This window comes from Aquarana catesbeiana, linkage group LG06 (assembly GCF_042186555.1).
Source record: "Aquarana catesbeiana isolate 2022-GZ linkage group LG06, ASM4218655v1, whole genome shotgun sequence".
In the NCBI taxonomy this organism is placed as follows: Eukaryota; Metazoa; Chordata; class Amphibia; order Anura; family Ranidae; genus Aquarana; species Aquarana catesbeiana.
Window position 1 is genome coordinate 70,808,268 of NC_133329.1, and position 22,433 is coordinate 70,830,700.

General features: G+C 47.3%; 1 protein-coding gene across 1 annotated transcript in view; it reads left to right on the forward strand.

Moving 5' to 3' along the window:
* Positions 1–8,550: 8,550 nt before the first annotated feature.
* LOC141147621 (uncharacterized) overlaps positions 8,551–22,433 on the forward strand; it is a 205,277-nt gene continuing 191,394 nt past the window's right edge. The window contains exon 1 of the mRNA XM_073634852.1: positions 8,551–8,645. The gene's annotated coding sequence lies outside the window, so the exon portion shown is untranslated. The remainder of the gene's footprint in view (positions 8,646–22,433) is intronic.

The following is a 22,433-nucleotide window of genomic DNA, read 5'->3' on the forward strand; positions in this document are numbered from 1 at the left end:
CCCCCTCTCTCAAACAGATATATTCCCTAAACTACCCTCAAGCTTTCTCTAATGTCAAACGCCTTTTAAATCAATGGTCCTCATACCACATATCATTTTTAGGGAGAATTCAAGCAGTTAAAATGTCCATCCTCCCTAAACTTTTGTTCCTCTTTAGGTCCTTGCCTCTGTATGTCTCCCGCTCTACACTGCTGGCGATCCAGTCAGATCTGCTCAGATTCATATGGCAAAACAAAAAACCCCGGTTGGGTCGTCTGTTGATGTATAGAACCCGGGTGAGGGGAGGCTTGGGATGCCCGGATCTATGGAAGTACTTCCTGGCATCCTGCCTTATCCAACTGGCGCAGTGGCATACCTCCCCTACCTCTATACCATGGCTGCAATTTGAGCGGATCTCAGTGGCTCCTTATTATCTCCCGGGTCTTCTCTGGTCACGCTCAATATCTCCAAAAGACATCACTCCACTTAACAATATAGTAGGCCAATCACTATATCTATGGTCCCTTTACTAAAAGAAGTTTAAGTTAAAATCTGACACACCACTCCTATCTTCCTTTTTGGGAGAACCTTCATTCCCTCCAGCCTTCTCCTCTGACACGTCATTCCTTAGTTGGTCTGCAAGGGGTTTGGTGAGCCTTGAGTCTCTGTTGCAGGGTGCTTCCTTTTGTTCATACACTCACTTGCAGCAAACATATGCCCAGGGACGATTTGAGTTTCAACAATACTTGCAAATTAGACACTTCTACTCGGCAATCATGGCTGGCGGAGTAGAACAGTCAAAAACTCCATTTGAATTCCTGTGCGGAGAGGCTTCTAGGGATAAGGGGACTATCTCCACTCTTTATCGATACCTTAACGACTACCATTCCCCTCCAAAATCTATAGCAATGGAGGCATGGGAGGCTGAGATGGCTCAAGAGTTCCCAATGGAGAACTGGCAGGACATGATTGACAACAGGCACAAATGTACACGCTCTGTATCCATAAAGGAAACGGTACTCAAACTGCATACCCGATGGTACTACACTCTGGATCGTCTCCACAGAATATACCCACTGGTTCCTGGCACATGTTTTAGAGGATGCCAGAACAATGGTACCCTGTTGCATACGTTCTGGAGTTGTAAGGCCTTAGATTCCATTTGGCAGAAAACAACCTCTCTCATAACACTTCTCTCTGGAGTATCGGTTACCTTGACCTATCAAATGTGTTTGCTGTTTGCAGAACTTCCAGCTGTTCCCCCCCACTACAGAAATTAGTCCACACTCTCTTTAGCGCGATTTAATGGGCAATAGCAATGAATTGGAAACGCTCCCATGTATCTTGGTCACAGATGATTTTACGCATGGAGTCCATTAGGATTATGGAAAGAATACACCATACTCTCCATAACTCCATGCACATTTTCGACCGCAAATGGAATGCTTGGACGGCACACCTGCTTAGTAACAGACTCGAGGATCCCTCGGTCCCTCCTGCAGAAGCACAACAGAACTGACTATTGTAAAACTTGATAGAATCTGCTAGGCAGGTGCCTCTAACGCTCATTTTTTCTATGTTCCATATACTGCTGAGTATAACATCCTTGTGGAATGATGGCATTTTCCTTACGCTCGGGTTGCACACATATCACAATTGAGAGTTGTTCTTTCTTTTGGTTTCTTTTTATTTTCCCTACTTTTTTTTTCTCTTTCCCAATTATTGGGTTCATTGTGTATTGTACTGAGCATTTTTCATTGCAACATGTGACATATATTGTTAAGCTGTTTTAGGCTACCTGGTCACTGTACTTATTGTTCTCACTGTGCATGTACACCCATTCTTTTTATTATTCTGCAATAAAAACGTTTGTAAACAAACAAAAAAACTCACTGGTATCTAGCACAATGGAGGGTTGAGAACCTTTTGATGAGTTAAAATCCTTATTCCATCTCCCGAATATCCTGTTTTTCAGATTCATACAGTTGCGACATGCCTAACATACATTTTTGCATCGCATTTATTTGACACCCGCTAAGCTAGGGAGGATTTGGCACTGTCCCATTATCCTGTTGGTGCTGCACATTTTCTGGGATTGCTCTGCTATTCGGGATAATTGGACTCAGGTCCTTCAGTGTTTTCAATCAGTTACGTCTATTACCTTTAGCCCCTCTGTGAGAACCCGTCTTTTGGGATTAGTGGATGGGTTTAGCCCCACTAGAGCCATGCGTACTCACTCTTTTATTGTATTGTGTAAGAAAGCTAATAATTCTCTCTTGAAAGAAAACAACCGCCCCCACTATTGAGTCTTGGAAGGCACTGGTCAATAGGGCCCTTCCCCTTTACAAAGCGACTTACACCATAAGGGGAGTGCCGCACAAGTTTGACAAGGTGTGTGTGTGTGTATGTGGGGGGGGGTTGAATCACCCCATACGGTCTCGGATTGATCTGATGTGATGTAAAGCGCTGCGTAAACTGTTGGTGCTATATAAATCGTGAATAATAATAATGTACAATTTCACTGTCTTGTTAACCCCCAGCAACCCCCCCCCCCCCCCCATACACACACACCTTCAGCACCTCCCAGCATCCTCTGTATCCCCCAGCACACCTCACCACCCTCCAGCACATCTATGTACTCTGCCGCACATCTCTGCATCCCCCACACCTCCATAACCCCCAAACACTCCTATGCACCTCCCAACATCCTCTCTATGTCTCCAGCACACTATTGTACACCGCAGCGAGCAAACTTGGCACTCCGCACACTGCACACAGGAAAGACCCATCAGTGGGATCTACCTGCTCAGCGGGTGATCTCTCCGCTGATCCCCACTGAGCAAACAGATCACAGGTCTGTGTACCCCCCCCCTCCACACACACACACACACACACACTTTTCCAACAAACACAACAGTGTACTTCCAGTACAGTCAGATCCCCCCATGGCCACTCACCTGCACATTGATCAGCAACTCTGTCTTGTCCGCAGCATCTCCTCCTGCACCTCAGTTCACTTCAGCTGCAGTTCACTATGCAGTGGCGGGGTGGGGGAACGATCAGCAGCTCTTTGGTACCCGTGTGATTTCTCTCCGGCTATCAGTTCACTTTCCTCTATACAGTGGAGAGGGGAGGGGCCTCTGACCTGGGCAGGTATGGGCTTCAGTGTGCAAGCAGAGGGGACACCCCTTGAAACGCGTCAGTTTTCTTTGGACTTTTCATTCCACAACCTCTATTGGCCAGCGGATCTTGCTGGATAGAACAAATGGTGGACTCGGTTTTATCACTAGTTTGTGAGTATGTTTTAAACTTCTCGCAATATTAAAGTGTCGCAAAGGTAATTCCTTTTTCTCTTTAGGATGACCAAAGGCATGTTTGTTATACATCTTGGGTGACAACCATGGCTCCCTCCAAAGATGCAGTGGGGGAGTTAGTGTAGCCAGCCAAAGACAGAAGGAGTGTTTTTTGTAGGATTGGCAGACGAATAAAAGGACAAAAAATGAAAAATGGAAAACAAAGTCCTTTTGCACATGGGGGACTGAGCCCGTGCAGCATAAATTTCAAAGTATTGTCCCCGCCTGGAAAGCCCAGGTGCTGCGTACAGCTGACCATAAACATGAATGGCCGTATAAGTTATAAGCTGGTGCTCACTTTAAGGGCTCGTTTACCCCAAAACACATTGCAGGAAAACCACGTTCTGTGCGCATTTCCTGCATTTCAGTCAAAATGCACTTCAGTTTCAAACTGCAGCAGGTGTCAATATCAAGTTAATGACACCCCATAATGCAGTGCGTTTACCCCCCCACCGAAACGCATGGTACAGAAGTGCCATGAGATCTGTTTGCAATCAGTTTCCAAAAGTAGTGTACTACTTTTGATGCAGTGCAGTGTGATTTCAGCCCATTCAAAATGAATGGGCTGAAATTGCATTTCACAGGATTGCACAGTGCGCTCAAGGCTGTAACCATGCAGCGGCCATGGCAAAAGTTAAATGGCATGTTGCATTCTGTACCACCGCTGAACATGATCCATTCAAATAAATGGGGCAATGCACACAGTTGCAGCACAGTGGTGTGGCATTTTGACAATCAAAGCAGGTGGTGACCAGGCAACTTAGCACCTCCTCACTACCTGTGAAGGTCCCTCTAAAAAGTGATCCACCACAAATTGCTTTGCAGAGGGGCGACAGTATAGACAGTATAGATGCACATGTAAACAAGCCCTAATACAATCCATTAAACTTTGCAAGAGTCTTAGTCAGTACAATCTTCCTCAAAGGAAGAACATGGCATCTAAATCAAAAAAGGAGCCACACTATGAACGAGTGATTAAATATATAAATCAAAACATCAAAACAGAATAAAATATAATATAATATTACAGTACCGACATAAATAGCATGTGAACAATTGTGTGACATCCATGTGTATCAAAGTCCAAGTGCAAGTACTGCTGATAAGCTGATATGCTGAAATGCTGATAAAGTTCCCAGAGAAAAAGAGAGTTCATGAAAGATTGAAATACCGTATTTATCGGCGTATAACACGCACTTTTTTCCCCTTAAAATAAGGGGAAAATCGTGGGTGCGTGTTATACGCCGATCCCCGCTATTTTGTGATCTGTCGGAGCGATCACCGCGATCGCCGCCGACATTCACATAGCTTGTATTTTTAAACATGGCACCGCGGAGTTTGGAGGGACTCGGGGGTGCTCGTTCAGCTGAACGAGCGCCGCCGAGGACACAGTGACTGGGCGGAGCCGAGATACACATAGCCGAGGCTTCTCGGCTATTCTCGGCGCCGTTCACAGTCACGCCCAGTCCCGCCATTGGACCTGTGTTATGTCCATCATAGGGACTGGGCGTGACTGTGAACGGCGCCGAGAATAGCCGAGAAGCCTCGGCTATGTGTATCTCGGCTCCGCCCAGTTACTGTGTCCTCGGCGGCGCTCGTTCAGCTGAACGAGCGCCCCCGAGTCCCTCCGAACTCCGCGGCGCCATGTTTAAAAATACAAACTAAACGTTTGTATGTCAACGGCGACAAGGCTGCACGGACCACTGGGGACAAGGCTGCACTGGGGCAAAGCTGCACTGGGGACAAGGCTGCACTGGGGCAAAGCTGCACTGGGGACAAGGCTGCACTGGGGCAAAGCTGCACTGGGGCAAAGCTGCACTGACAAGACTGCACTGGGGCAAAGCTGCACTGACAAGACTGCACTGGGGCAAAGCTGCACTGACAAGACTGCACTGGGGCAAAGCTGCACTGACAAGACTGTACTGGGGCAAAGCTGCACTGACAAGGCTGCACTGGACACTGGGGAAAGGCTGCAGATGAACACTGATGAGGCTGCATTGATGGGCATTTAAATGTAAGTTTTTTTTCCTTAAACTTCCCTCCTAAAAGTTTTTTTCCTTAAAATTCCCTCCTAAACTTGGGGTGCGTGTTATACGCCGGCGCGTGTTATACGCCGATAAATACGGTATATCCTCCTTATGGGTGTTCAGATGGGAATAGAGAACATCAAATCACCAATAGGGTCGCCAGATCGTGACACCACCACCTTAATCAAGATGCAGGCTTACCAGATTTAGTGGACCCTCTAATTAAAGAGAGGTCAGATGAGCATGTGGCCATATAATGGTCACATAATTGTGAGACAGTCTTGGCAGCTCCCGGTCATTGCTCTCAACACAAAAACCTCTCCCACCCCTTGATGCATATGTGCGGCATGTGGGTGTTAAAGCCCACCCACTTTACTACCGCATATATGTGTTACACGGACAGCAAGAGGTTAAACAGCTCCACGCTGGAGGACCGTGTCCGGGATGTGAGTGTGAGCGGATGCGTTCTGAAGAGGCTCCTATACTTCTGCAGTTTTATCCTGGCACCCGGGGAGCTAAAATATGCTATCCTGCTCAGCAAACCACTTCCTCCCACTCTGGGCATCTGGCCCCTCGCTGCCCATGCCTCCCAAGCGAAATCTGGCTCAGAAACAAGCCTCCAGCGGGTCCTGGAGCTCACCGCCAGCTACAGGAGGCGCGGCCATCTTGCCTGCACGTGTCCATCCCCGGTTTTCTGTCAAAATAGCCAATGCATTGAGATCTCCAATCAGTAATTGAAGATTTAGATGAGTTGCTGTTTTGCAAACACCGGAAAGCATGTACACCCCGGTACACAAAGATTTTGCTGTTTTGACAGAACAGCGGATAACACCACAAATCGCTTTGCAGAGGGGCAACAATATAGACAGTATAGATGCACATATAAACAAGCCCTAATTCAATCCATTAAACTTTGCATGAGTCTTAGTCAGTACAATCTACCTTAAAGGAAGAACATGGCATCTAAATCAAAAAAGGAGCCACACTATGAACGAGTGATTAAATATATAAATCAAAACAGAATAAAATATAATATGATATTACAGTACCGACATAAATAGCATGTGAAAAATTGTGTGACATCCATGTGTATCAAAGTCCAAGTGCAAGTACTGCTGATAAGCTGATATGCTGAAATGCTGATGTGCTGATAAGGTTCCCAGAGAAAAAGAGAGTTCATGAGAGAATAAAATGAATCCTCCTCATGGGTGTTCAGATGGGAATAGAGAACATCAAATCACCAATAGGGTCGCCAGATCGTGACACCACCACCTTAATCAAGATGCAGGCTTACCAGATTTAGTGGACCCTCTAATTAAAGAGAGGTCAGATGAGCATGTGGCCATATAATGGTCACATAATTGTGAGACAGTCTTGCCAACTCCCGGTCATTGCTCTCAACACAAAAACCTCTCCCACCCCTTGATGCATATGTGCGGCATATGGGTGTTAAAGCCCACCACTTTACTACCGCACAAATGTGTTACACGACAGCAAGAGGTTAAACAGCTGGACACTGTTCTCCAATCAGTAATTGAAGATTTAGATGAGTTGCTGTTTTGACACAACACCGGAAAGCATGTACACTCTGGTACACAAAGAGTTTGCTGTTTTGACAGAACAGCGGATTAGGAGGGAAAAGCTGACGACGCCTTGGAAGCGGCCATGTTGTTGGTTAGTGTAGGGCAGACTAACAATGTCCGCTCATAATATTGTGTACCAGAGTGTATACGATTTCCGGGGTTGTTTCAAAACAACAACTCGTCTAAATCACCAATTACTGATGCTTTACAGAAAACGGAAGTGACATAATTGGAGATCTCAATGAATTGGCTATTCTGACAGAACACCGACTCTCTAGCGGTGCAGACTGAGGAGGAGAGCATGTCCGACATGGCTTCTGAGACAGGAGAGAGCTCCACAGCTCCTGCTGCCACATCACCAGAGGAATCTACCACATCGGCCACCCTGGCGGGTATTGAGGTGAGTAATGTCCAGGATAGATTCCCTGGCACTGAAATGTGGGCCCATTAGGCAGGACCTGGACAAAATCCGGGGCCGTCTGGGTGCTGCTTTTCGACGTGAAGGATACCACCTCCTCACATACTTGTTCCCTGACTGAGCTGCAATGCACAGTGCAACTCCTAATGGCGCGCTCAGACGATGCTGAAAACAGACTCCCGGAGGGGACTGAAGGGGATCAGCTTGTAATCTTTGCTGAAAGCTTGTTTTAGCAAGTTTTGCACCTGCAGCAGGTCTTCCAGATATACCAAGTTGAAATCGCGCACAGGGTCCCCACCAGTTCCAGATCTCCAGGCACCCATCCTCGTCCATTCCTAGTCCTGAACTTGAGGGACAGGGACCCCTAGTGTAGTACCCCTAATATCAGGCTAGCAGTATTGCAACAACCTTGAAAGGAAGGGGGAATGGCTATACCTAACTTTTACAAGTACTTTCTGGCTGAGCATGAACGATGAACAAGATATGGTGTTAAAAAACTCACTGGTATTGCCCCCTCTCGTCCTGCACCCCCCTTGGATCCTAAATTTTTCACCTTAAATACACCATGGGTCTTAAAGTAATCTCCCACGATATATAAAAGGGTTTAATTCCCCGCAAAAAAGGAGGAAAGCATTTAAAGCTTACAAATCTCTTGGAGCTGATATTCTCCTACTTCAGGAGACATATTTCTCCACTGATAACCACCCATCATATTTAGGCAAAACATTCAAACAATGTTACTTCTCCACCTATGGGTCCAGGTCTAGAGGGGCAGCTATCCTTATTAAAAATTCGATGATGTTTCAGACTCAACAGATATATAGAGATTCAAGCAGTCGCTTTGTGATAGTTAAAGGCTCCATTCAGGATAAACAATTAACTTTGGCATCAGACTATGCGCCTAACGCCTCACAGGCTACATTTTTTAAAGAATTTTTTCAGATCCTAGATACAGGGCCGGATTAACATAGGGGCTGATGGAGCTGCAGCTCCAGGCCCCTGCCTTAAAATCGGCCCTCACAGCTAGTAATATAAGCCCGACTTTCTCCTGCCCATAAACGTCTATGGGACAGGAGAAGCTGTGTGTAAATGGAGGGGTGTCTGGCTGCATCTGTGTTGGCTCACTGTGTTTAGTACAGCGTCACAGTGCACAGTTCCCCCCTACACAAATGGCTCTGCCTTCCCCCTCCCCTCTCCCCTCTCTCTGTGTGCAGTGAAGGAGCTGTGTGGGCTGGGAAATTGTGAACAGAGCAGCCGGCAGATAGAAGGTGAACTGAACAGATATGTGAGTGATGAGCTTCCAACCATCCAAGTGTGAGCTCAGTGACTGGACTCTTATCTCCCTTCTCTCCCCCTCTTTTACCTTTATCTTCAGCAATGGCTGTTATAACTGCAGTCAATATGTAGACTTGTCTCCTTGTGCTTTTAGGTGGGTTCACACTGCTTTGCTGTGTTTTGGCCCATTGCTGGTGTATCCGCAGTTTTCCTGCGTTTTACCCACAGTCCTATTGATTTCTATTAGGTTGCATGTTTGTTCTGAAAGCGCACCAAAATCAATAGGACTGCAAGCTAAAACTGCAGATACACAAGCAGTGCGCCCAAACTGCAGAAAACCAGTGTGAGCCCAAAGGCTGTACACACCCCCCTCTATAGAACTTGGTCTGATCAATACTCCTGGCATTCATTTTACACACAGCCATACCATCCTAGATCAGGAGGGGTGGGGGCTCCAGGGATTTGTTTGACTATGCAGGCCCTGTCCCTTCTCTACCCATCCTGAAAGAGTCCTGGAGGGAGTGGCAGGCTGCTGGTGGCAAGTGACACGCTGTATCTGGTGACAGGTTGTCAGTGGCAAGTGGCATACTGTATCTGGTGATAGGCTGCAGGTGACAAGTGGCACACTGTATCTGGTGGAAGGCTGCTAGTGGCAAGTGGCACACTGTATCTGGTGGCAGGCTGCTGGTGGCAAGTGGCACACTGTATCTGGTGGCAGGCTGCTGGTGGCAAGTGGCACACTGTATCTGGTGGCAGGCTGCTGGTGGCAAGTGGCACACTGTATCTGGTGGCAGGCTGCTGGTGACAAGTGGCACACTGTATCTGGTGGCAGGCTGCTGGTGACAAGTGGCACACTGTATCTGGTGGCAGGCTGCTAGTGGCAAGTGGCACACTGTATCTGGTGGCAGGCTGCTGGTGACAAGTGGCACACTGTATCTGGTGGCAGGCTGCTGGTGGCAAGTGGCACACTGTATCTGGTGGCAGGCTGCTGGTGGCAAGTGACACGCTGTATCTGGTGACAGGCTGTCAGTGGCAAGTGGCACACTGTATCTGGTGGCAGGCTGCTAGTGGCAAGTGGCACACTGTATCTGGTGGCAGGCTGCTGGTGGCAAGTGGCACACTGTATCTGGTGGCAGGCTGCTGGTGGCAAGTAGCACACTGTATCTGGTGGCAGGCTGCTAGTGGCAAGTGGCACACTGTATCTGGTGGCAGGCTGCTGGTGGCAAGTAGCACACTGTATCTGGTGGCAGGCTGCTGGTGGCAAGTGGCACACTGTATCTGGTGGCAGGCTGCTGGTGGCAAGTGGCACACTGTATCTGGTGGCAGGCTGCTGGTGGCAAGTGACACGCTGTATCTGGTGACAGGCTGTCAGTGGCAAGTGGCACACTGTATCTGGTGGCAGGCTGCTAGTGGCAAGTAGCACACTGTATCTGGTGGCAGGCTGCTAGTGGCAAGTGGCACACTGTATCTGGTGGCAGGCTGCTAGTGGCAAGTGGCACACTGTATCTGGTGGCAGGCTGCTGGTGGCAAGTGGCACACTGTATCTGGTGGCAGGCTGCTGGTGGCAAGTGGCACACTGTATCTGGTGGCAGGCTGCCGGTGGCAAGTGGCACACTGTATCTGGTGGCAGGCTGCCGGTGGCAAGTGGCACACTGTATCTGATGGCAGGCTGCTGGTGGCAAGTGGCACACTATCTGGTGGAAGGCTGCTGGTGGTAAGTGACACACTGTATCTGGTGGTAGGCTGTGGTTGGCAAGTGGCACACTGTATCTGATGGAAGGCTGCTGGTGGCAAGTGGCACACTGTATCTGGTGGCAGGGATCTGGTGGCAAGTGGCACACTGTATCTGGTGGCAAGTGGCACAATGTATCTGGTGGCAGGCTGCTGGTGGCAAGTGGCACACTGTATCTGGTGGCAAGTGGCACAATGTATCTGGTGGCAGGCTGCTGGTGGCAAGTGGCACACTGTATCTGGTGGCAGGCTGCTGGTGGCAAGTAGCACACTGTATCTGGTGGCAGGCTGCCGGTGGCAAGTGGCACACTGTATCTGGTGGTAGGCTGTGGTTGGCAAGTGGCACAATGTATCTGGTGGTAGGCTGCTGGTGGCAAGTGGCACACTGTATCTGATGGCAGGCTGCTGGTGGCAAGTGGCACACTATCTGGTGGAAGGCTGCTGGTGGTAAGTGACACACTGTATCTGGTGGTAGGCTGTGGTTGGCAAGTGGCACACTGTATCTGATGGAAGGCTGCTGGTGGCAAGTGGCACACTGTATCTGGTGGCAGGGATCTGGTGGCAAGTGGCACACTGTATCTGGTGGCAAGTGGCACAATGTATCTGGTGGCAGGCTGCTGGTGGCAAGTGGCACACTGTATCTGGTGGCAAGTGGCACAATGTATCTGGTGACAGGCTGCTGGTGGCAAGTGACACACTGTATCTGGTGGCAGGCTGCTGGTGGCAAGTGGCACACTGTATCTGGTGGCAAGTGGCACAATGTATCTGGTGGCAAGTGGCACACTGTATCTAGTGGCAGGCTGCTGGTGGCAAGTGGCACACTGTATCTGGTGACAGGCTGTCGGTAGCTAGTGGCACACTGTATCTAGTGGCAGGCTGCTGGTGGCAAGTGGCACACTGTATCTGGTGAAAGGCTGCTGTTGGCAAGTGGCACACTGTATCTGGTGGCAGGCTGCTGGTGACAATTGGCACATTGTACCTTTTGGCAGGCTGTGGGTAGCAAGTGGCACACTGTATCTGGTTGCAAGTGGCACACTGTATCTGGTGGCAGGCTGCTGGTGGCAAGTGACATGCTGCATCTAGCGGCAGGCAACTGTGGAAAGTGATATGCTACATTTGGTGGCAGGCTATGGGTGGCAAGTGACAAGCTGCATCTGGTGGCAAGTGACAAGCTCAGGTCCCACTAATTCTGCACGATGGTGAGTTGAACTATTTCACTATATATTACAATGTAGTAACTGAAATAATGGAATTTGATCATCCTGACACCATATCAAGCATGGTGTCAGGATGATTGATTTTAAGTACTAACACCAGCCATTTGCCTGACAAATCACCTCCACCACCGATTTCCCTGCCAACCCCGAGACTACATCCCCCACCCTCATCTTTTTTTGGGAAGAGGGGGTTGTCTCTGAATGACAGTTTGGAAATGCGGTCTCCCTATGTTGCTGCTGGTGAGAGACCGCATAGCAGGTGGTATTGGTGGTGTTGCTGCTGCTCAGAGGCTGCACAGCTGGTATTACTGGTGAGAGTATATTTAATTCGTTTTAGCGAAAAATTGTTTGTATTTTCATTTTGTTTCCATAAAAAGGCCCACCAAAATCCTCAGCACCAGGCCCATGATGCTCTTAATCTGGCCCTGCCTAGATAGGTTCCACTCCCCTCACCTGTTAATTGGGGGGGATTTTAACCTAGTAACCCACTCGGGGTTGGGTAGAAGTCGAACATGCCCCACCTCTAAGGCCTTTCCTAAATCCCTTCAACACTCCTTGAAGTCCTCTCAACTAATAGATGTCTGGAGGGCTCATAACATAGGCTCTAAAGAATATACTTTCTATTCCCACCCCCACAATAGTTACTCCCGCCTGGACTATATCTTCTGCACTCCTTCCCTGACTGTAAACTCTACCTCAGCTAATATACATATTTGCCCCTGGTCTGACCACCATATAGTTTCCACCCACATTTCTTGTCTAGGTCTCCCCCATGCAGCGAGATCCTGGCACCTTAATGACTCATTACTTTCTGACCCTGTGGTTTTGACCCAGTTGTCGGAAAGCCTCAAGGAATATTTTAGACACAACAATGTAGAGGATATTTCCCCCACCTCCCTTTGGGCAGCTCATAAAGCTGTGATGAGGGGCCACCTAATAGAAATCTCAACAACTAAGAAACGTCAAATACAATATGACACTCACAAACTCACCTCAGATCTTGAACAACTGTATCATAGACACACTCAGACACGCTCACAGGAGTTGTGTCAGGTCACCTGGGACCAGGTAACAGATGCACTCTGTAGGAGTCGGAAGTGCACCGCGAAGGTAGTGGACCCTAGAACTGACTGCTGCGGATTGAACCCTGGAAGGTTCAGGAAGCAGGTCTACAGGATAACTAACATGGATCCCATTGGGAGCTAGAGCATAGATTCCCCAGGGTGCGGAGTCTAAGAGCCAGCGGGTGTTCACCAGAGCCTCTAGTGGTGAGGATGGACTGCGCTGCAGTCTGGCTCCAGGTTGCGGCCCCCAGGGTCTCATAGCTCACGCTCACCGTAGACTACAGGAGAAGAGGAAGGAGGCAGCAGGCTGGAACGACAGGGAAGTAAGGGGTAAGCCAAAGGTCAGGGCGACTAGCAGACAAGGATAAACATAACACGCCAAAGGTCAGGGTAACAAGCTGACAGGGAGAGTCGAGAACAGGCCAAAGTCGGTAACAGGAATCAGACAGAAATAATAACAGAATCATAGGAAACACAGCAAGTACACACGGAGGCTAACACACAATGGTTGATCAGCACTGCTGGCTTGCAGTGCACAGGGTAATATAGGGTTCCCTGATAGGGCCTGGGGTGGGGCCATGCTTAGAGGAGAGGTTATAAAACCAGTCAGGTGAGAGGCAGCTGGTCTTTAGAGATGAACACATGAGATAGGTAAGCTGACAGAAAACTCTATTGCATAACCATGACAAGTTGCTTCTCCAGATAAATGAAAAAAGAAGAGCCCTGGATGACATACTTTCAGAACACACAGAAAAATCTCTTAGATGGTCCAAGGCCCGTTTCCTCCTTCACAGCAACTCAGCTTCCAGAATGTTCGCGCGTAAACTCAAACAGACCACTCAACCGACCCACCTTTACAAGCTGAAAGACCACAAAGGCAACCTCACCACCCATCCCAAACAAGTTCTAAATATCTTCTCCTCCTTTTACCAGAAACTATTTTCAGGCCCAGACCCCTCTCTTCCTCCTCCCTCACAAACCTGGTTGGACACCCTCTCACTCCCTCAACTATCAGAGGAGCACTTAGCAATCCTCAATGCCTCTTGTTCATCAGAGGAAGTGGCCTCTATCATCTCCTCCCTTAAACCCTCCAAAGCCCCTGGCCCAGATGGATTCTCACCTGTCTATTATAAGAAATTTGCAGAATCCTTAATCCCCACACTAACTAGACTGTATAACCACATCCCCAAAGGGAAACATTTCCTTGATGAAATGCTATGAAATGCTATGAAATGGCAAATATGTCCCTCATACCCAAACCAGGCAAAGACCATACCCTCCCCCAAAATTTCCGCCCCATTTCAGTTATAAACAATGACTTAAAAATATTCGGACGGATTTTGGCGGACCGCCTAGCCAAAGTTATAACGACCTTGATATCCCCTGACCAAACAGGCTTTATTCCATCCAGACAGATCACTGATAACATTCGTTTGGCCACCACTATACTCCAGGACGCTGACATGCACTCTAGACAGGTATTACTTTTGAGTTTGGACATAAATAAGGCATTTGACAGTGTCCTATGGCCTTATCTGGACACAGTGTTATTGAAATATGGATTCAGTAGGGCTTTCATAGATGGATTTAAGGCCCTTTATCATCACCCCCGAACCCGTATTAAGCTCCCAGGGTGCAACTCTGACTATTTTTCTCTGAAGTATGGAACTAGACAGGGGTGTCCTCTCTCCCCTCTTTTATTTGCCCTCGCTATGGAACCCCTATCTGGGTCCATCTCTATTAACCTCGATATTAAAGGATATAAAAACGGTGGTCAAGAATTTAAACTTAGCCTCTACGCTGATGATGTCCTATTATTTATCTCTGACCCTCTGATCTCCCTTTCCAACCTCCTGTCCTCCCTGGACTCCTTTCATGACCTTACGGGCCTAGGAGTGAACCCTTCTAAATGTTCGGCTTTGCCCATTCACCTCCCCCAACCTTTATTGACTACTCTTAAGGATAAATTCAAATTCTCCTGGAACCATGTCCCACTGCAATATTAGGCATCAAACTAGCCCCCTCTCTCAAACAGATATATTCCCTAAACTACCCTCAAGCTTTCTCTAATGTCAAACGCCTTTTAAATCAATGGTCCTCATACCACATATCATTTTTAGGGAGAATTCAAGCAGTTAAAATGTCCATCCTCCCTAAACTTTTGTTCCTCTTTAGGTCCTTGCCTCTGTATGTCTCTCGCTCTACACTGCTGGCGATCCAGTCAGATCTGCTCAGATTCATATGGCAAAACAAAAAACCCCGGTTGGGTCGTCTGTTGATGTATAGAACCCGGGTGAGGGGAGGCTTGGGATGCCCGGATCTATGGAAGAACTTCCTGGCATCCCGCCTTATCCAACTGGCGCAGTGGCATACCTCCCCTACCTCTATACCATGGCTGCAATTTGAGCGGATCTCAGTGGCTCCTTATTATCTCCCGGGTCTTCTCTGGTCACGCTCAATATCTCCAAAAGACATCACTCCACTTAACAATATAGTAGGCCAATCACTATATCTATGGTCCCTTTACTCAAAGAAGTTTAAGTTAAAATCTGACACACCACTCCTATCTTCCTTTTTGGGAGAACCTTCATTCCCTCCGGCCTTCTCCTCTGACACGTCATTAGTTGGTCTGCAAGGGGTTTGGTGAGCCTTGAGTCTCTGTTGCAGGGCGCTTCCTTTTGTTCATACACTCACTTGCAGCAAACATATGCCCAGGGACGATTTGAGTTTCAACAATACTTGCAAATTAGACACTTCTACTCGACAATCATGGCTGGTGGAGTAGAACAGTCAAAAACTCCATTTGAATTCCTGTGCGGAGAGGCTTCTAGGGATAAGGGGACTATCTCCACTCTTTATCGATACCTTAACGACTACCATTCCCCTCCAAAATCTATAGCAATGGAGGCATGGGAGGCTGAGATGGCTCAAGAGTTCCCAATGGAGAACTGGCAGGACATGATTGACAACAGGCACAAATGTACACACTCTGTAACCATAAAGGAAACGGTACTCAAACTGCATACTCGATGGTACTACACTCCGGATCGTCTCCACAGAATATACCCACTGGTTCCTGGCACATGTTTTAGAGGATGCCAGGACAATGGTACCCTGTTGCACACGTTCTGGAGTTGTAAGGCCTTAGATTCCATTTGGCAGAAAACAACCTCTCTCATAACACTTCTCTCTGGAGTATCGGTTACCTTGACCTATCAAATGTGTTTGCTGTTTGCAGAACTTCCAGCTGTTCCCCCCCACTACAGAAATTAGTCCACACTCTCTTTAGCGCGATTTAATGGGCAATAGCAATGAATTGGAAAGGCTCCCATGTATCTTGGTCGCAGGTGATTTTACGCATGGAGTCCATTAGGATTATGGAAAGAATACACCATACTCTCCATAACTCCATGCACATTTTCGACCGCAAATGGAATGCTTGGACGGCACACCTGCTTAGTAACAGACTCGAGGATCCCTCGGTCCCTCCTGCAGAAGCACAACAGAACTGACTATTGTAAAACTTGATAGAATCTGCTAGGCAGGTGCCTCCAACGCTCATTTTTTCTATGTTCCATATACTGCTGAGTATAACATCCTTGTGGAATGATGGCATTTTCCTTACGCTCGGGTTGCACACATATCACAATTGAGAGTTGTTCTTTCTTTTGGTTTCTTTTTATTTTCCCTACTTTTTTTTTCTCTTTCCCAATTATTGGGTTCATTGTGTATTGTACTGAGCATTTTTCATTGCAACATGTGACATATATTGTTAAGCTGTTTTAGGCTACCTGGTCACTGTACTTATTGTTCTCACTGTGCATGTACACCCATTCTTTTTATTATTCTGCAATAAAAACGTTTGTAAACAAACAAAAAAACTCACTGGTATCTAGCACAATGGAGGGTTGAGAACCTTTTGATGAGTTAAAATCCTTATTCCATCTCCCGAATATCCTGTTTTTCAGATTCATACAGTTGCGACATGCCTAACATACATTTTTGCATCGCATTTATTTGACACCCGCTAAGCTAGGGAGGATTTGGCACTGTCCCATTATCCTGTTGGTGCTGCACATTTTCTGGGATTGCTCTGCTATTCGGGATAATTGGACTCAGGTCCTTCAGTGTTTTCAATCAGTTACGTCTATTACCTTTAGCCCCTCTGTGAGAACCCGTCTTTTGGGATTAGTGGATGGGTTTAGCCCCACTAGAGCCATGCGTACTCACTCTTTTATTGTATTGTGTAAGAAAGCTAATAATTCTCTCTTGAAAGAAAACAACCGCCCCCACTATTGAGTCTTGGAAGGCACTGGTCAATAGGGCCCTTCCCCTTTACAAAGCGACTTACACCATAAGGGGAGTGCCGCACAAGTTTGACAAGGTGTGTGTGTGTGTATGTGGGGGGGGGTTGAATCACCCCATACGGTCTCGGATTGATCTGATGTGATGTAAAGCGCTGCGTAAACTGTTGGTGCTATATAAATCGTGAATAATAATAATGTACAATTTCACTGTCTTGTTAACCCCCAGCAAACCCCCCCCATACACACACACCTTCAGCACCTCCCAGCATCCTCTGTATCCCCCAGCACACCTCACCACCCTCCAGCACATCTATGTACTCTGCCGCACATCTCTGCATCCCCCACACCTCCATAACCCCCAAACACTCCTCTGCACCTCCCAGCATCCTCTCTATGTCTCCAGCACACCATTGTACACCGCAGTGAGCAAACTTGGCACTCCGCACACTGCACACAGGAAAGACCCATCAGTGGGATCTACCTGCTCAGCGGGGGATCTCTCCGCTGATCCCCACTGAGCAAACAGATCACAGGTCTGTGTACCCCCCCCCCTCCACACACACACACACACACACACTTTTCCAACAAACACAACAGTGTACTTCCAGTACAGTCAGATCCCCCATGGCCAATCACCTGCACATTGATCAGCAACTCTGTCTTGTCTGCAGCATCTCCTCCTGCACCTCAGTTCACTTCAGCTGCAGTTCACTATGCAGTGGCGGGGTGGGGGAACGATCAGCAGCTCTTTGGTACCCGTGTGATTTCTCTCCGGCTATCAGTTCACTTTCCTCTATACAGTGGAGAGGGGAGGGGCCTCTGACCTGGGCAGGTATGGGCTTCAGTGTGCAAGCAGAGGGGACACCCCTTGAAACGCGTCAGTTTTCTTTGGACTTTTCATTCCACAACCTCTATTGGCCAGCGGATCTTGCTGGATAGAACAAATGGTGGACTCGGTTTTATCACTAGTTTGTGAGTATGTTTTAAACTTCTCGCAATATTAAAGTGTCGCAAAGGTAATTCCTTTTTCTCTTTAGGATGACCAAAGGCATGTTTGTTATACATCTTGGGTGACAACCATGGCTCCCTCCAAAGATGCAGTGGGGGAGTTAGTGTAGCCAGCCAAAGACAGAAGGTGTGTTTTTTGTAGGATTGGCAGATGAATAAAAGGACAAAAAATGAAAAATGGAAAACAAAGTCCTTTTGCACATTGGGTAATGAGCCCGTGCAGCATAAATTTCAAAGCATTGTCCCTGCCTGGAAAGCCCAGGTGCTGCGTACAGCTGACCATAAACATGAATGGCCGTATAAGTTATAAGCTGGTGCTCACTTTAAGGGCTCGTTTACCCCAAAACACATTGCAGGAAAACCACGTTCTGTGCGCATTTCCTGCATTTCAGTCAAAATGCACTTCAGTTTCAAACTGCAGCAGGTGTCAATATCAAGTTAATGACACCCCAAATGCAGTGCGTTTAGCCCCCCACCGAAACGCATGGTACAGAAGTGCCATGAGATCTGTTTGCCATCAGTTTCCAAAAGTAGTGTACTACTTTTGATGCAGTGCAGTGTGATTTCAGCCCATTCAAAATGAATGGGCTGAAATTGCATTTCACAGGATTGCACAGTGCCCTCAAGGTTGTAACCATGCAGCGGCCATGGCAAAAGTTAAATGGCATGTTGCATTCTGTACCACCGCTGAACATGATCCATTCAAATAAATGGGGCAATGCGCACAGTTGCAGCACAGTGGTGTGGCATTTTGAGAATCAAAGCAGGTGGTGACCAGGCAACTTAGCACCTCCTCACTACCTGTGAAGGTCCCTCTAAAAAGTGATCCACCACAAATTGCTTTGCAGAGGGGCGACAGTATAGACAGTATAGATGCACATGTAAACAAGCCCTAATACAATCCATTAAACTTTGCAAGAGTCTTAGTCAGTACAATCTTCCTCAAAGGAAGAACATGGCATCTAAATCAAAAAAGGAGCCGCACTATGAACGAGTGATTAAATATATAAATCAAAACATCAAAACAGAATAAAATATAATATAAAATTACTGTACCGACATAAATAGCATGTGAACAATTGTGTGACATCCATGTGTATCAAAGTCCAAGTGCAAGTACTACTGATAAGCTGATATGCTGAAATGCTGATAAAGTTCCCAGAGAAAAAGAGAGTTCATGAAAGATTGAAATATATCCTCCTTATGGGTGTTCAGATGGGAATAGAGAACATCAAATCACCAATAGGGTCGCCAGATCGTGACACCACCACCTTAATCAAGATGCAGGCTTACCAGATTTAGTGGACCCTCTAATTAAAGAGAGGTCAGATGAGCATGTGGCCATATAATGGTCACATAATTGTGAGACAGTCTTGGCAGCTCCCGGTCATTGCTCTCAACACAAAAACCTCTCCCACCCCTTGATGCATATGTGCGGCATGTGGGTGTTAAAGCCCACCCACTTTACTACCGCATATATGTGTTACACGGACAGCAAGAGGTTAAACAGCTCCACGCTGGAGGACCGTGTCCGGGATGTGAGTGTGAGCGGATGCATTCTGAAGAGGCTCCTATACTTCTGCAGTTTTATCCTGGCACCCGGGGAGCTAAAATATGCTATCCTGCTCAGCAAACCACTTCCTCCCACTCTGGGCATCTGGCCCCTCACTGCCCATGCCTTCCAAGAGAAATCTGGCTCAGAAACAAGCCTCCAGCGGGTCCTGGAGCTCACCGCCAGCTACAGGAGGCGTGGCCATCTTGCCTGCACGTGTCCATCCCCAGGGTTCTGTCAAAATAGCCAATGCATTGAGATCTCCAATCAGTAATTGAAGATTTAGATGAGTTGCTGTTTTGACAACACCGGAAAGCATGTACACCCCGGTACACAAAGATTTTGCTGTTTTGACAGAACAGCGGATAACACCACAAATCGCTTTGCAGAGGGGCAACAATATAGACAGTATAGATGCACATATAAACAAGCCCTAATTCAATCCATTAAACTTTGCATGAGTCTTAGTCAGTACAATCTACCTCAAAGGAAGAACATGGCATCTAAATAAAAAAAGAGCCACACTATGAACGAGTGATTAAATATATAAATCAAAACATGAAAACAGAATAAAATATAATATGATATTACAGTACCGACATAAATAGCATGTGAAAAATTGTGTGACATCCATGTGTATCAAAGTCCAAGTGCAAGTACTGCTGATAAGCTGATATGCTGAAATGCTGATGTGCTGATAAGGTTCCCAGAGAAAAAGAGAGTTCATGAGAGAATAAAATGAATCCTCCTCATGGGTGTTCAGATGGGAATAGAGAACATCAAATCACCAATAGGGTCGCCAGATCGTGACACCACCACCTTAATCAAGATGCAGGCTTACCAGATTTAGTGGACCCTCTAATTAAAGAGAGGTCAGATGAGCATGTGGCCATATAATGGTCACATAATTGTGAGACAGTCTTGCCAACTCCCGGTCATTGCTCTCAACACAAAAACCTCTCCCACCCCTTGATGCATATGTGCGGCATATGGATGTTAAAGCCCACCACTTTACTACCGCACAAATGTGTTACACGGACAGCAAGAGGTTAAACAGCTGGACACTGGAGGACCGTGTCCAGGATGTGAGTGTGAGAGGATGCGTTCTGAAGAGGCTCCTATACTTCTGCAGTTTTATCCTGGCACCCGGGGAGCTAAAATCTGCTATCCTGCTCAGCAAACCACTTCCCCCCGCTCTGGGCATCTGGCCCCTCGCTGCCCATGCCTTCCAAGCGAAATCTGGCTCGGAAACAAGCCTCCAGCAGGTCCTGGAGCTCACCGCCAGCTACAGGAGGCGCGGCCATCTTGCCTGCACGTGTCCATCCCCGGTGTCCTGTCAAAATAGCCAATGCATTGAGATCTCCAATCAGTAATTGAAGATTTAGATGAGTTGCTGTTTTGACACAACACCGGAAAGCATGTACACTCTGGTACACAAAGAGTTTGCTGTTTTGACAGAACAGCGGATTAGGAGGGAAAAGTTGACGACGCCTTGGAAGCGGCCATGTTGTTGGTTAGTGTCGGGCAGACTAACAATGTCCGCTCATAATATTGTGTACCAGAGTGTATACGATTTCCGGGGTTGTTTCAAAACAACAACTCGTCTAAATCACCAATTACTGATGCTTTACAGAAAACGGAAGTGACATAATTGGAGATCTCGATGAATTGGCTATTCTGACAGAACACCGACTCTCTAGCGGTGCAGACTGAGGAGGAGAGCATGCCCGACATGGCTTCTGAGACAGGAGAGAGCTCCACAGCTCCTGCTGCCACATCACCAGAGGAATCTACCACATCGGCCACCCTGGCGGTTATTGAGGTGAGTAATGTCCAGGATAGATTCCCTGGCACTGAAATGTGGGCCCATTAGGCAGGACCTGGACAAAATCCGGGGCCGTCTGGGTGCTGCTTTTTGACGTGAAGGATACCACCTCCTCACATACTTGTTCCCTGATTGAGCTGCAATGCACAGTGCAACTCCTTATGGCGTGCTCGGACGATGCTGAAAACAGACTCCCGGAGGGGACTGAAGGGGATCAGCTTGTAATCTTTGCTGAAAGCTTGTTTTAGCAAATTTTGCACCTGCAGCAGGTCTTCCAGATATACCAAGTTGAAAGGGCGCACAGGGTCCCCACCAGTTCCAGATCTCCAGGCACCCATCCTCGTCCATTCCTAGTCCTGAACTTGAGGGACAAGGACCCCTAGTGTAGTACCCCTAATATCAGGCTAGCAGTATTGCAACAACCTTAAAAGGAAGGGGGAATGGCTATACCTAACTTTTACAAGTACTTTCTGGCTGAGCATGAACGATGAACAAGATATGGTGTTAAAAAACTCACTGGTATTGCCCCCTCTCCTCCTGCACCCCCCTTGGATCCTAAATTTTTCACCTTAAATACACCATGGGTCTTAAAGTAATCTCCCACGATATATAAAAGGGTTTAATTCCCCGCAAAAAAGGAGGAAAGCATTTAAAGCTTACAAATCTCTTGAAGCTGATATTCTCCTACTTCAGGAGTCATATTTCTCCACTGATAACCACCCATCATATTTAGGCAAAACATTCAAACAATGTTACTTCTCCACCTATGGGTCCAGGTCTAGAGGGGCAGCTATCCTTATTAAAAATTTGGTGATGTTTCAGACTCAACAGATATATAGAGATCCAAGCAGTCGCTTTGTGATAATTTAAGGCTCCATTCAGGATAAACAATTAACTTTGGCATCAGACTATGCGCCTAACGCCTCACAGGCTACATTTTTTAAATAATTTTTTCAGATCCTAGATAGGTTCCACTCCCCTCACCTGTTAATTGGGGGGGATTTTAACCTAGTAGCCCACTCGGGGTTGGGTAGAAGTCGAACATGCCCCACCTCTAAGGCCTTTCCTAAATCCCTTCAACACTCCTTGAAATC